General features: G+C 44.1%; 1 long non-coding RNA gene across 1 annotated transcript; it reads right to left on the bottom strand.

The window, feature by feature from the left end:
• Positions 1-9,702: 9,702 nt before the first annotated feature.
• LOC119315182 lies at positions 9,703-11,437 on the bottom strand. The gene is made up of 3 exons (XR_005152618.1): positions 11,152-11,437; positions 10,856-11,070; positions 9,703-10,002 (listed from the first exon to the last, which is right to left on the bottom strand). It is a non-coding gene; the product is annotated as an uncharacterized LOC119315182 (long non-coding RNA).
• Between the last annotated feature and the right edge of the window lie 720 nt (positions 11,438-12,157).

Here is a 12,157-nt window from a genome sequence, read left to right as displayed (position 1 = left end):
CGGGGACACAGCTAACCATGATTAGTTTATACACTCTGCAGAGGTTTGCGCACTTTTCCCCACAAGACTTGATCTCCTCCGTTGGATTTCTCGCACTATATGAAGTTTGAGAAACGGATGACTGAGACATAGTTTTTCAGAAGCATTAACTCTCTACTCCGGATAGACTATACCACCTACAACCCACTACCTGCTAGTCTACCTCTTCAAGAGCTTCACGCAACTTACTCAACTATGCTAGAGCCCATAATAGCTTGTGGCTGCACACGGAAGTTTCTAGCATGAAATATCTCAGTTCCCTTTGAGCCTGGGTGGCGGACCGTAGGATTATCACACGGGTACTCCGGGATATCCTAGGACAACACTGGATTCTCCAGGTGCCCGACAAGCAATCCACCCAGATGTGTATTAAAGTTTCCCCCTTATGTTGAACCATTAATTAACAATCTCACATCTGTCATGGATTCACTCAAACCCAATCCACGTCTACGAGCATAGCATGGCAATATAAGCAATACGTAGAAGTAACTCCCAAGGGTTTGATAATAATAGGGAAATAGGTTCTACCTCATCAACTACTTCCCAATCCCACATGTTATAAGTCCTAACCATGCAATGTGTGAGGGTTGAAACTAATGCATAAAAACTAGGTGATAAAGGGGTATGATCAAAGTGTTACTTGCCTTGCTGATGATCCGCAAAACCTAGAGACTCCTAGCAGCACGCTTCACACTCCGAGTGTTCTATCGCAGACAAACAATAGCATACATAAGCAATCAAGCAAAGAAGCATGGGTAAAACTCAAATAAGAGATCTAACCAGAAATTTCAACTTAAGTACTCCGGTTTGCAAAAAGAATCAAATCAAACGGAGCAACGAAACTCAAACTGCGAAAGAAACAAGATTCGATTACTAATCTGGACTACGGTTAAATTTTACTGTATCAAAATCTTGCTCAAGTTGGTTAAACGGAAAGAGGGTTTCGAGACAAAGATCTAGGCGCTTGAATCGCCTGATTCCGATAAACGAGCGAAAAGATAAACTAAAATTAAAATCGGATCAGAAATCACGATCGGAAATAATCGCGGAAAATCCTAGAAAAATAAAAACGGACGAACGGGCTAACGAATGAACGTTCGCTGTCTGCGGCTAACGAGTGAACACCGTTTGTTAAAATGAACGTACGGACGAACGTCCGCTAAATAAACTAAACCGAGAAAACCGGCGAACCAAAAAAAAACGAAACTAGGGTTTTTTTAAAAACCTACGGTTTTTACCTAAACCGAAAAAACAGAATGACGAGATTGGATCGGATCGGCGGCGGCTCCGGTGGCTTCCGCGGCGGCGCGACGAGGCGGGGGCAGCGTGGGGCGGCGGCGTGCAGCGGCGGCGGCGGCAGCGACGCAAGGCGACAGGGCGGGCGACTTGCGGCGGCGGCTCGGCTTCGGGGCTCCAGGGGGGTGGGGGGTCCCGGGTCGGCTTTAAAGAGGGGGGTGGTGGCTTGGGGAAGGGGGCGGGGTGGCTGAGTCGGCCACGGCGAGCGGCGGCGGCGGTCGCGGTCTCCGGGTGGGAGACGGCGGCGCGGGGTGGCTGGGCCAGCTGGGCCTCGGCCCAGCTCGGTCCGGCGGGCTTTCTCTTTAAAAAACAGATTTCGTCAAAAATAAATCCTAGAAAAATAAATAAAAAATCTAAAAATGCCAAAATAAATTCCCACCATCTAAATAAAATATTTAGAACAAGATGAACATTTTCTTGGCCCTAAAATGCAATTTTGAAAACATGCAATTTTTCTAATGCAAAAAATAACAATAAAATCCTAATAAAATCAAATATTTGATTTTAATATTTTTCATCCAATATTTCATTTATTTTGGAGAGTTCATATTATCTCCTCTCATAGTTTTTCTTTAACATGAAATATTTTTGGGGAGAAAAATTATTAAAACCAAAAACCCTCGTTTCAATATTTGATAAAAATTCAAATATGAAAACAGTGAAATTCCCAACTCTCTCCGAGGGTCCTTGAGTTGCTTAGAATTTCGAGGATCGCGAAACGAAATGCAAAAAAATATGATATGCATGAATGATCTATGTATAACATTCCAAATTGAAAATTTGGGATGTTACAAACCTACCCCCCTTAAGATGAATCTCACCCTCGAGATTCGGGTTGGCTAGAAAATAGGTGTGGGTGGTCCTTGCTAAGATCATCCTCTCGTTCCCAGGTGGCTTCGTCCTCGGTATGGTGGCTCCACTGAACTTTGCAAATCTTAATAACCTTGCTGCGGGCAACTCTGCTGGCAAATTCGAGAATCCTGACTGGCTTCTCCTCATAGGTCAAATCATTATCCAACTGAATTGCCTCTAGCGGTACTGTATCTCTCAGAGGAACGTCGGCCATCTCTGTGTGGCACTTCTTCAACTGAGAAACGTGGAACACATCGTGAACTCCTGACAATCCTTCGGGTAATTCCAACTTATAAGCAACCTCTCCCATATGTTCCAAAACTCTGTATGGTCCCACAAAACGTGGCGCTAACTTTCCCTTAACTCCAAAGAGCTTAACTCCTCGGAGTGGTGATACCCGTAGATACACTCTGTCTCCGATTTAATAGACTACCTCCTTGCGTTTTGAATCTACATAACTCTTCTGTCGGGATTGAGCTACCTTCAGTCTATCTCTAATCAATTTAACCTTCTCTTCTGATTCCTTAATCAAATCTGGTCCAAATAACTGACAGTCTCCAACTTCATCCCACAACAACGGTGTCCTGCACCTCCTTCCATACAAAGCTTTGAAAGGTGCCATCTTCAAACTGGCCTGGTAACTGTTGTTGTACGAGAACTCTGCGTAGGGCAAGTTGTCATCCCAACTAGATCCATAATCTAGTGTACAAGCTCTCAACATATCTTCTAGAATCTGGTTGACTCTTTCGGTCTGTCCATCTGTTTGCGGGTGAAAAGCTATACTGAACTCCAATCTGGTTCCCAAAGTTTCATGCAACTGATTCCAAAACTTTGAGGTAAACTGGGTTCCTCTATCTGATACGATATTCCTTGGAACTCCATGCAAACATACGATCCTGGTCATGTATATCTTGGCCAACTTGGCACTTGTATAGGTGGTTTTCACTGGGATAAAGTGAGCTACTTTGTCAAGCGGTCAACTACTACCCATATAGAATCATATCCTGATTTGGTCCTGGGCAATCCGGTGATGAAATCCATGCCAACCTTATCCCACTTCCATTCGGGTATCGGCATAGGTTGTAACAATCCGGTTGGCTTTTGATGTTCTGCCTTCACTCTCTGACATACATCACACACGGCTACATACTCGGCAATATCCTTCTTCATACCAGTCCACCAGAAATGCTCCTTTAAATCCACATACATCTTGGTGTTTCCAGGGTGAATCGAGTACGGTGAGTCATGAGCCTCCCGAAGTATTAACTTCCTAATCTCCGTGTTATTGGGCACATAAACACGGTCCTCAAACTACAAGGTGTCGTGTTCATCCTCATGAAACCTTTGGCCTTTCCTTTTCTCATTCTCTCTTTTATCTCGGCGATCTCTTTGTCATCCTTCTGAGCTTCTCGAATCTTTCCTAAGAATGTAGACTGAACCTCCATTGTTGCAACAAAACCTCCAGGGACAATCTCCAATCGAAGTTCCCTGAGATCCTCCGCCAACTCCTTTGGCAATCCTGCGCTTATGAGTGTGTTTGGCATAACTCTTCCGGCTCAAAGCATTGCTACGACATTGGCCTTGCTTGGATGATAGTGAAGCTTCATATCATAATCCTTTATAAGCTCCAACCATCTCCTCTGCCTAAGGTTCAGCTCCTTCTGGGTGAAAATGTACTTCAAACTCTTATGGTCAGTGTATACATTGCAATGGTTTCCAATATGATAATGTCTCCAAGTCTTCAACGCATGCACTACGGCAACCAACTCCAAGTCATGCGTGGCATAATTTAACTCATGCGGTTTCAGTTGTCGTGAGGCATACGAAACAACTCTTCTGTCCTGCATCAGTACTCCTCCAAGTCCTAAGCGAGAGGCGTCGCAATACACTTAGAAATCCTTGCGTATATCCGGCAGAATCAGTACTAGGGCTGTAGTAAGACATTTCTTTAACTCCTGAAAACTCTCTTCACATTCTTCCGTCCATTTAAATTTGATATCCTTCTTCAATAGTTCTGTCACTGGCTTTGCAATCTTGGAAAAAATCTCAATGAATCTCCGGTAGTATCCTGCGAGTCCAAGAAAACTGCGGATCTCGCTAACTGAAGTGGGTGCCAACCATTCAGTGACTGACTGAACCTTGGTGGTGTCTACTGTTATACCCTCTCCTGATATAACATGTCCAAGGAATCCAACCTCTTTCAACCAAAACTCACATTTGCTGAACTTGGCATACAACTGATGTTCCCTGAGTTTCTCGAGAACTAAACGCAAATGCTCCGTGTGCTCCTCTTCATTCTTCGAGTATACCATTATATCATCAATGAACACCACGACAAACTTATCCAAATATTCCATGAACACCTTGTTCATCATGCTCATGAAATAGGCAGGGGCCTTAGTCAGTCCAAATGACATGATCGTATACTCATATAACCCGTATCTTGTGGTAAATACGGTTTTAGGTATATCCTTCTCTCGGATCTTCAGCTGGTGATATCCTGATCGCAGATCGATCTTTGAAAATACCTTAGCTCCTTGCAACTGGTCAAACAAATCATTGATCATCGGCAGTGGGTGTTTGTTCTTGATCGTCACCTCACACGATAATCAACAACCATCCTTAGAGATTTATCCTTCTTCTCAACCAAAAGCACTAGGGCTCCCCATGGTGGTGAACTCCATCGGATGTAACCTTTCTCCAATAACTCCTTGATCTGCTTCTTAATCTCCTCCAGATCATTTGCGGGCATCCGGTAGGGTCTCTTTGATATTGGCCCAGTACCTAGCAATAGTTCTGTCAAAAATTCGATGTCTCGATCCGGCGGCATGCCTGGTAACTCCTCTGGAAAAACATCTGGGTAATCCTTCACTATAGGCACTTCCTCCTGAACAACTCCCGTGAGGGTATTTACTTGGCTACTCCTAGGCGCATGTCTAGATACATACTTGATCCTTTTTCCCTCCGGGGTGGTGAGACAAATTGATTTACTAGCACAGTCAATGCTTCCTCCATACTTTGACATTCATTCCATGCCTAATATCACATTCAATCCTTGTGACTCCAAGATTATTAGGTCGGACGGAAAAACATGGCTACCAATGGTTACGGGTATCTGGTCGCACCATCGGCTGGCCATATACTCTGCTCCAGGTGAACTAACTAACAGAGGGGTCCTGAGGGTTTGGGTTGGTAGTTTAAACTTATCCATGAATCCCCTTGGTATGTATGAATGTGATGCACCAGTATCAAAAAGAACAAGGGCGGTAAAAGACTTAACCAAACACTTACCGATAACTGCGTCTGGCTGCCCTTCAACCTCCTTCATGTTAACGTGGTTCACTTGTCCCTTGTTGAATGGATTAGGCTTCTTCCCATCGCTCCCATTACCATTTCCATTCTTCGCTTCTGGGCACTCCGTGGCATAGTGTCCAGTCTCCCGCACTTGAAACAAGTAACATGGCTTAGATCTCTCTTGGCGGGTGTGGCTGGATTGGAGCAGGTCTGATTGTTTCCGTTACCATTCCCATTCCTTGGGCTAGTATGATTATGGGTACTTCCTCCATTGTGGGTGTGGCCTCCATGGTTATGAACAAGTCCTCCCGATTTCGGGGTTAGACGAGGCTTCTGCTGAGCTCTTGAGTTGTACCTTCCTTGTCCATACTTCCTTTTGCGGCTCTCAATTTGCTGTTGCTTCCCTTCTATCATAAGAGCCTTATCTACCAACTCCTGGTAGTTGTTGAATGTTGCCACCATCAACTGCATGCTCATCTCATTGTTCAGCCCTTCCATAAACTTCTCCTGCTTTGCGGCATCTATGGCCACATCGTCAGGGGCATAACGAGACAGCTTACTAAACTCATCCACGTACTGAGCCACAGTACGATTCCCTTGGCGCAAGTTGTGAAACTCATGCTTCTTCATGCTCATAGCTCCTGTTAGACATGGGCGGTGCGGAATGCTTGCTGAAACTGATCCCATGTAACAGTGGCTATAGGATAGGTGACTATGTAATTCTCCCACCATGAGGCTGCTGGTCCATCTAACTGGTGTGCGGCAAAACGCACCTTCTCAGCATCTGTACATCCTGCAGTGGTTAACTCCCTTCCAATCCTGCGGAGCCAATCAACTGCCACTATCGGCTCGGTGCTACTGGAAAACACCGGCGGCTGCAACCTCAGGAAGTGGGCTAAGTTGTCAACTTGCGGTGGTGGTGGTGGGTTGTTATTGTTGTTGTTGCCTTGATTCTGAACTAACAACGCATCAGGGTATTCTGCTGCTAAATCAACTGAGTGAGTTCTGGTGGGAAAGTAAATCCGGGGTCTCGTCTCGGAGGCATCTGAGGGTTTAGAGGGAAGAGAATAGAATAGAATGAGGTCTAGTGAGAAAACACTACCCATATGCACATGAGACAAACACAATCATATCACTCAATCAATCAAGCAGGGCATACAATCGATCTAACTATCGTTACAAAAAGTGCTCAGACTATACTATATACATGGTGGAATACTACTAATGATGTGGTGGTCTTCTAGAAATATTGATCCGTCGAAGATTCCATAATGTCTGCTCCAGCTTCATCTTCATAGTCATCATCGCTATCGTCGGGGTTCGAGTCGGTGTCGTCGATGATGATGTAGTCCTCAGAACGAATCTCCTTGGGTTCTTCGTCTTCTCCTCCTGGCGCGGGGTCTCCCATGAATACTCCCAGCTTCCTTTCCAGATCATCATTCTTCTCCACTAGTACGACGATTTCCTCCTCATAATCTTCGCGAGTAGCCTTGAGTTCTTCCTCCAGTTCCGTGATCCTTGTCATTGCCTTCTTCAGATCTATCATGCCTGCGCACATCTAGTTCTCCTGGCGACAAATGTGATGGTTTAACTCCTGGATGAAAGCGGTGATTGATATATCCTTCCTGGTGCTGATCATCTCCCATTGCTCATCTCGGCGCCCACAAATCTGATAGATACTATCCTTAAGCTCCTTATGGTAAACTTCTCCAATGTGTCCCATGGTGATGTGAGCTGCCATACTCTTTTCTAGACTCCAGGTTGGTGCATCAAAGGAAAACTCTATGGGTTTGGTGACTGGCACGAATGTCCTTTCAGTAAATTGAACTTGAATCATCCATCACTCCTCTTCTGGTAAAGTGGCGTTGTAAGTCCCGGTGAAGCTTGGTATTCCAATGTCCAGGTACTTAGTGACTTCCTTCAAGTGTCGTCCGAAAGGTGCTTCTTCATCCGGTTGTGCAAACTTGTTCCTTGCGTCTGCCATCCTAAAGAGTAGAAAATGGAGAGGAGTTAGAAATGAGAAGAGAGTGGTGATCTAGGGCTTTAGCTTAGTGGCCGTGTCCTACACTCAGCGTGTGCTCTGATACCATCTTGTAGTGACCCGACCTCAAACAGTCAAGTCTCTGTGCTTCAGTGTCATCCCTGGATCGGTAATACTGACACACACAGTACTCGAAGGATTTATAACAGAGTGGCAATCACACAATTATTACATCGAATGTCTCAAAAGAGAACTTATTACAATAAATATGGCTTAAGGCCATCTAATATGATAACAGCGGAAGGCTTGGAAGATAAAGTGAGTCCATCAACTCCAACGGCATAGCCGAGCTGCACGGCAACGACCTAACGAACCTTACTCCTCGTCTGAAAAGTCTGCAACATAATACGTTGCAGCTCGGAAACGGGTCAGCACATGGAATATGCTGGCAATGTAACACAGTAGAGCAAGAACAGAATAATGCTATCACTACATGCATATTTGGCTGGTGGAAAGCTCTATGGTTATAGTTTTGCGAAAAGCCAATTTTTCCCTACAACAAAGGAATAAATTTTATTTAACTATCATGGTAGTTGAAACATCATTGAGAAGGTTCCTCCAACTCAATCCCAATTAAAAGTAATTATCAACCCAACAATATTAATTTTAGAGTGATGAGATACATATGATAATCCAAGTACTAGATACTCAAGATGTCCATAACCGGGGACACGGCTAACCATGATTAGTTTATACACTCTGCAGAGGTTTGCATACTTTTCCCCACAAGACTCGGTCTCCTCCGTTGGATTTCTCGCACTACATGAAGTTTGAGAAATGGATGACCGAGACACAGTTTTTCAGAAGCATTAACTCTCTACTCCGGATAGACTATACCACCTACAACCCACTACCTGCTAGTCTACCGCTTCAAGAGCTTCACGCAACATACTCAACTATGCTAGAGCCCATAATAGCTTGTGGCTGCACACGGAAGTTTCTAGCACGAAATATCTCAGTTCCCTTTGAGCCTGGGTGGCGGACCGTAGGATTATCACACGGGTACTCCGGGATATCCTAGGACAACACTGGATTCTCCAGGTGCCCAACAAGCAATCCACCCAGATGTGTATTAAAGTTGCCACCTTAAGTTGAACCATTAATTAACAATCTCACATCTGGCATGGATTCACTCAAACCCATTCCACGTCTACGAGCATAGCATGGCAATATAAGCAATACGTAGAAGTAACTCCCAAGGGTTTGATAATAATAGGGCAATAGGTCCTACCTCATCAACTACTTCCCAATCCCACATGTTATAAGTCCTAACCATGCAATGTGTGAGGGTTGAAACTAATGCATAAAAACTGGGTGATAAAGGGGTATGATCAAAGTGTTACTTGCCTTGCTGATGATCCGCAAAACCTAGAGACTCATAGCAGCATGCTTCGCACTCCGGGTGTTCTATCACAAACAAACAATAGCATACATAAGCAATCAAACAAAGAAGCACGGGTAAAACTCAAATAAGAGATCTAACTAGAAAGTTCAACTTAAGAACTCCGTATTGCAAAAAGAATCCACTACTAGATATCCCATTATAACCGAGGGTGCAATTACCCTCGATTATTTAAGCTCACTGTCGGGTAAAGTTATAACCGACGGTACACCGTCGGCCATCTCCCGTCGGCTATTCTTCGTCGGCCATTGCACTAATAACCGACGGTACCGTCGGATAATTGCATGGCCAACGGTTATAAAGCCGACGGTGAGCCGTCGACCATGTTTTGGCCAACACCCTACTCACATTACATGACGAAACTCATAGCCAAAGGTCCCCCGTCGGTTATTTAATTTCCGACGGTGCTTGTTTCCTGTCGCTTTTTGTAATAGCCAACGGTTTATTTGACCCATCGGGATAATTAATGACCAAGAGGAATGTCAAACAGTTGGTTAATATGATTACTAATGGTGGATACACCCCTTCGGGAATTCAACAACATCGTCAAATTAGGAAATCATCGACAATCTAAATCCCGGTCACCGGCTATTATTAACCTCTCACGAATTGCTTTCACCAAGTGGTGTTGCATAACATAAAAGTGTGATTCAGCATGAGAATATTTTTAATTGTTGGCATTTCCAATACATACACAAACACACATGACCAAATAACATGTATTATATTTACCAAGACTTGTGACCAAGTGCATACACATATATCATCAAAAGCCTAATGTCTTTCATCCAGAATACATAGATCATAATGCCAAACAAAATACTCCATACAATGGTCCGAACAGTTTGCATAACCTAAATTGTCATAAATTTCGGAACTTCACTTTGTTGAACGACTATGCAGCTCATTCGACTCGTCACCATCATCTCTATAGTGATCATAATGCTCATCACTATATGGGTCAAAAAGTTTATCGCTATATGTATCATCTCCTCGTGCCGTAGATATCATCCATGTTCTCATTAGCATCGTGATCATTCTCACGGTTCGGACTGCCTCCAATGTTGCTTCCCTCTCGCTAAGAATTGATAAGAGTAGTTGTCAAATTAGGAAATGAATGGAAAAGTTGAAACATGTAAGACGAGTAGCATCTCAAAATTAATACATGGAAAGAAAAAAGGAACATTACTACATTTATATCCTTCTATTCTAAATGTTAACATAACTAAGCGAATATAAACTGAAGTAGCAAAATATGGATATCTAGCATGCAAAGTAATTGAATGTATGGGAGCAAGATGTCACATGAAAAAGCAGATAATAAAAGAGGTAAATGAAAGAAATTGCCATCCCTAGCAGGAATACATAATGTGAACTGAACCCTATACTCTTAGTGCCACAAGAAAACTGGCACCTAAGCACAAGCTCCCATTACTATAGTATGGATGTTTGAAGTACATTTCTGATAGTCAAAGCACTGTTTAACTATGTTATATAGAATATTTGACATTATCATGTAGGTTTCAACGCATGTGTCTACAGGTCAAGGATTTCCCGCAACTAAATCATAGATGATGTAATGGAGTGTTATATTGTACAATAGTTGCAAGCTTCATAAATAATTTGACAGTGGCTAAAAAAGACAGCACAAATGCTAATGTACTTCTGTTTGATATGACATTTACGTTTAGCAAGCTGATCCTAACGTTTAGTTTTCTTCATATGTAGTTAAATCAAGCAATCTCGTAGTGTGCATCTCCAAGACAAATCTAAGTACAGAGAACACATGCACAATGCCAAACCTGAGCAAACAAAAAGGCCGTACATTCTAGTAATATTTTCTGAGTTCAGAGGACAAAAATCATAAGTGACATTCACACAGACCCCTACAAGTGAATGTACGCCAGCTATGCACATAAAAAAATTCTTACCAAGATGGCACCACCGATGAGGCCACCATTGGCAGTCATTTGACATCATCTAGCTCATTATAGAGGAAGACAAGATTCTGGTCGTCCGGCTGCAGCTCGTCCATGACGCCGGAGACAGATGTCCAGGTTGTTGATGCAGGGGTGCGGACCTTGCACAGTCCAACACCTCTGGCTCTAGTCAAACTCGAGGTCGGCTCCCGTGTGAGCTGCAAAACCTGAACATGAATACATAAAACATGAGAACGAGAGGAGGAGAGGAACTGGCGGGAGTTGCAACTTGCAAGAGAGGAACCGACCGAATCAGCGTGGCTATCTCTGCTGCCGCCCCAAGATGAGCTTCCACCTGATCTGATGGCCGAACACTGCTGCTGGTTCTCACCATTCTGAGGCCACCAGATCCCGTCTGGCCTCCATACGGTAGTCGCCGCTGTTGGTGACGGTGGAGCTCAAGGCCGCCGGATCTACGGTAGGCCTGCGCCAGCTCCGGCCACACTTTCAGGGAGAGGTGAGTTAGTTAGGCGCCGGCTCTGGTTAGGTGCGGCAATGGCCGGGAGATCCTTGGAGAGAGGCGAGGGAGGTGAGAAATAGTGGATGGAACAGGAAAACGTGCAGGCGCCAGGCAGCGGTTTGGGAGGGACGAGGGAAACGAGGAGGGTCGACCGCACGATCTGGAGAGGTGGGGAAAACTGGGAGGACCAACTAAAAAAACTGGGGAGTAGTCACGATTTCGCTCGCTCGTGTGGCCGACTTTAGAACATAAAAATAATATTTGTATATTCTTTTGAATCAAATTCATCTAAACAGAACTTTATATTTATATTATTAGGCTTATAACTTCAATTTTAACGTTTGGAACTTGCACATATTCTTATTTTTGCCATAATAACATACCAATGTGTTGGCGCACATCTTAGCTCGTGATGTAACTGAGCATGGTCCGATCTCATGCAACCGTGCATAACTAGCATGTTAGTGATGTCATGGTGATTTTTTAGCCATACCATTTAAAAAAGAAAAAACATCTAAATCGGTGAATTGATGGTGCAAGCGAGTTAGGATGCCTCGCTTGCGATGCACATGCTGGTGGCGCCCATGCACTGCCCTTCCTTTTTCCTTATCCATTAGGAAAACTCACCCAGTCATTCGTCTGTCGATCTCGCCCGCGGCGGCCTCCTCCTTTTTTCAGAAGCACGCACATCACTTTATTCTCAGCAATGGCTGCCTTTTCCTCACATATTGCAGCAAACGAGAATTTTTTTGTAGTGGCCGGCACAACAAGCTTTTTTCTTCGGCAATGGCGTG

The sequence above is a fragment of the Triticum dicoccoides genome, chromosome 6A (genome assembly GCF_002162155.2).
Source record: "Triticum dicoccoides isolate Atlit2015 ecotype Zavitan chromosome 6A, WEW_v2.0, whole genome shotgun sequence".
NCBI classification, from domain to species: Eukaryota; Viridiplantae; Streptophyta; class Magnoliopsida; order Poales; family Poaceae; genus Triticum; species Triticum dicoccoides.
The sequence above is the reverse complement of the archived record's forward strand: the minus strand, read 5'-3'. Positions and strand labels throughout refer to the sequence as shown.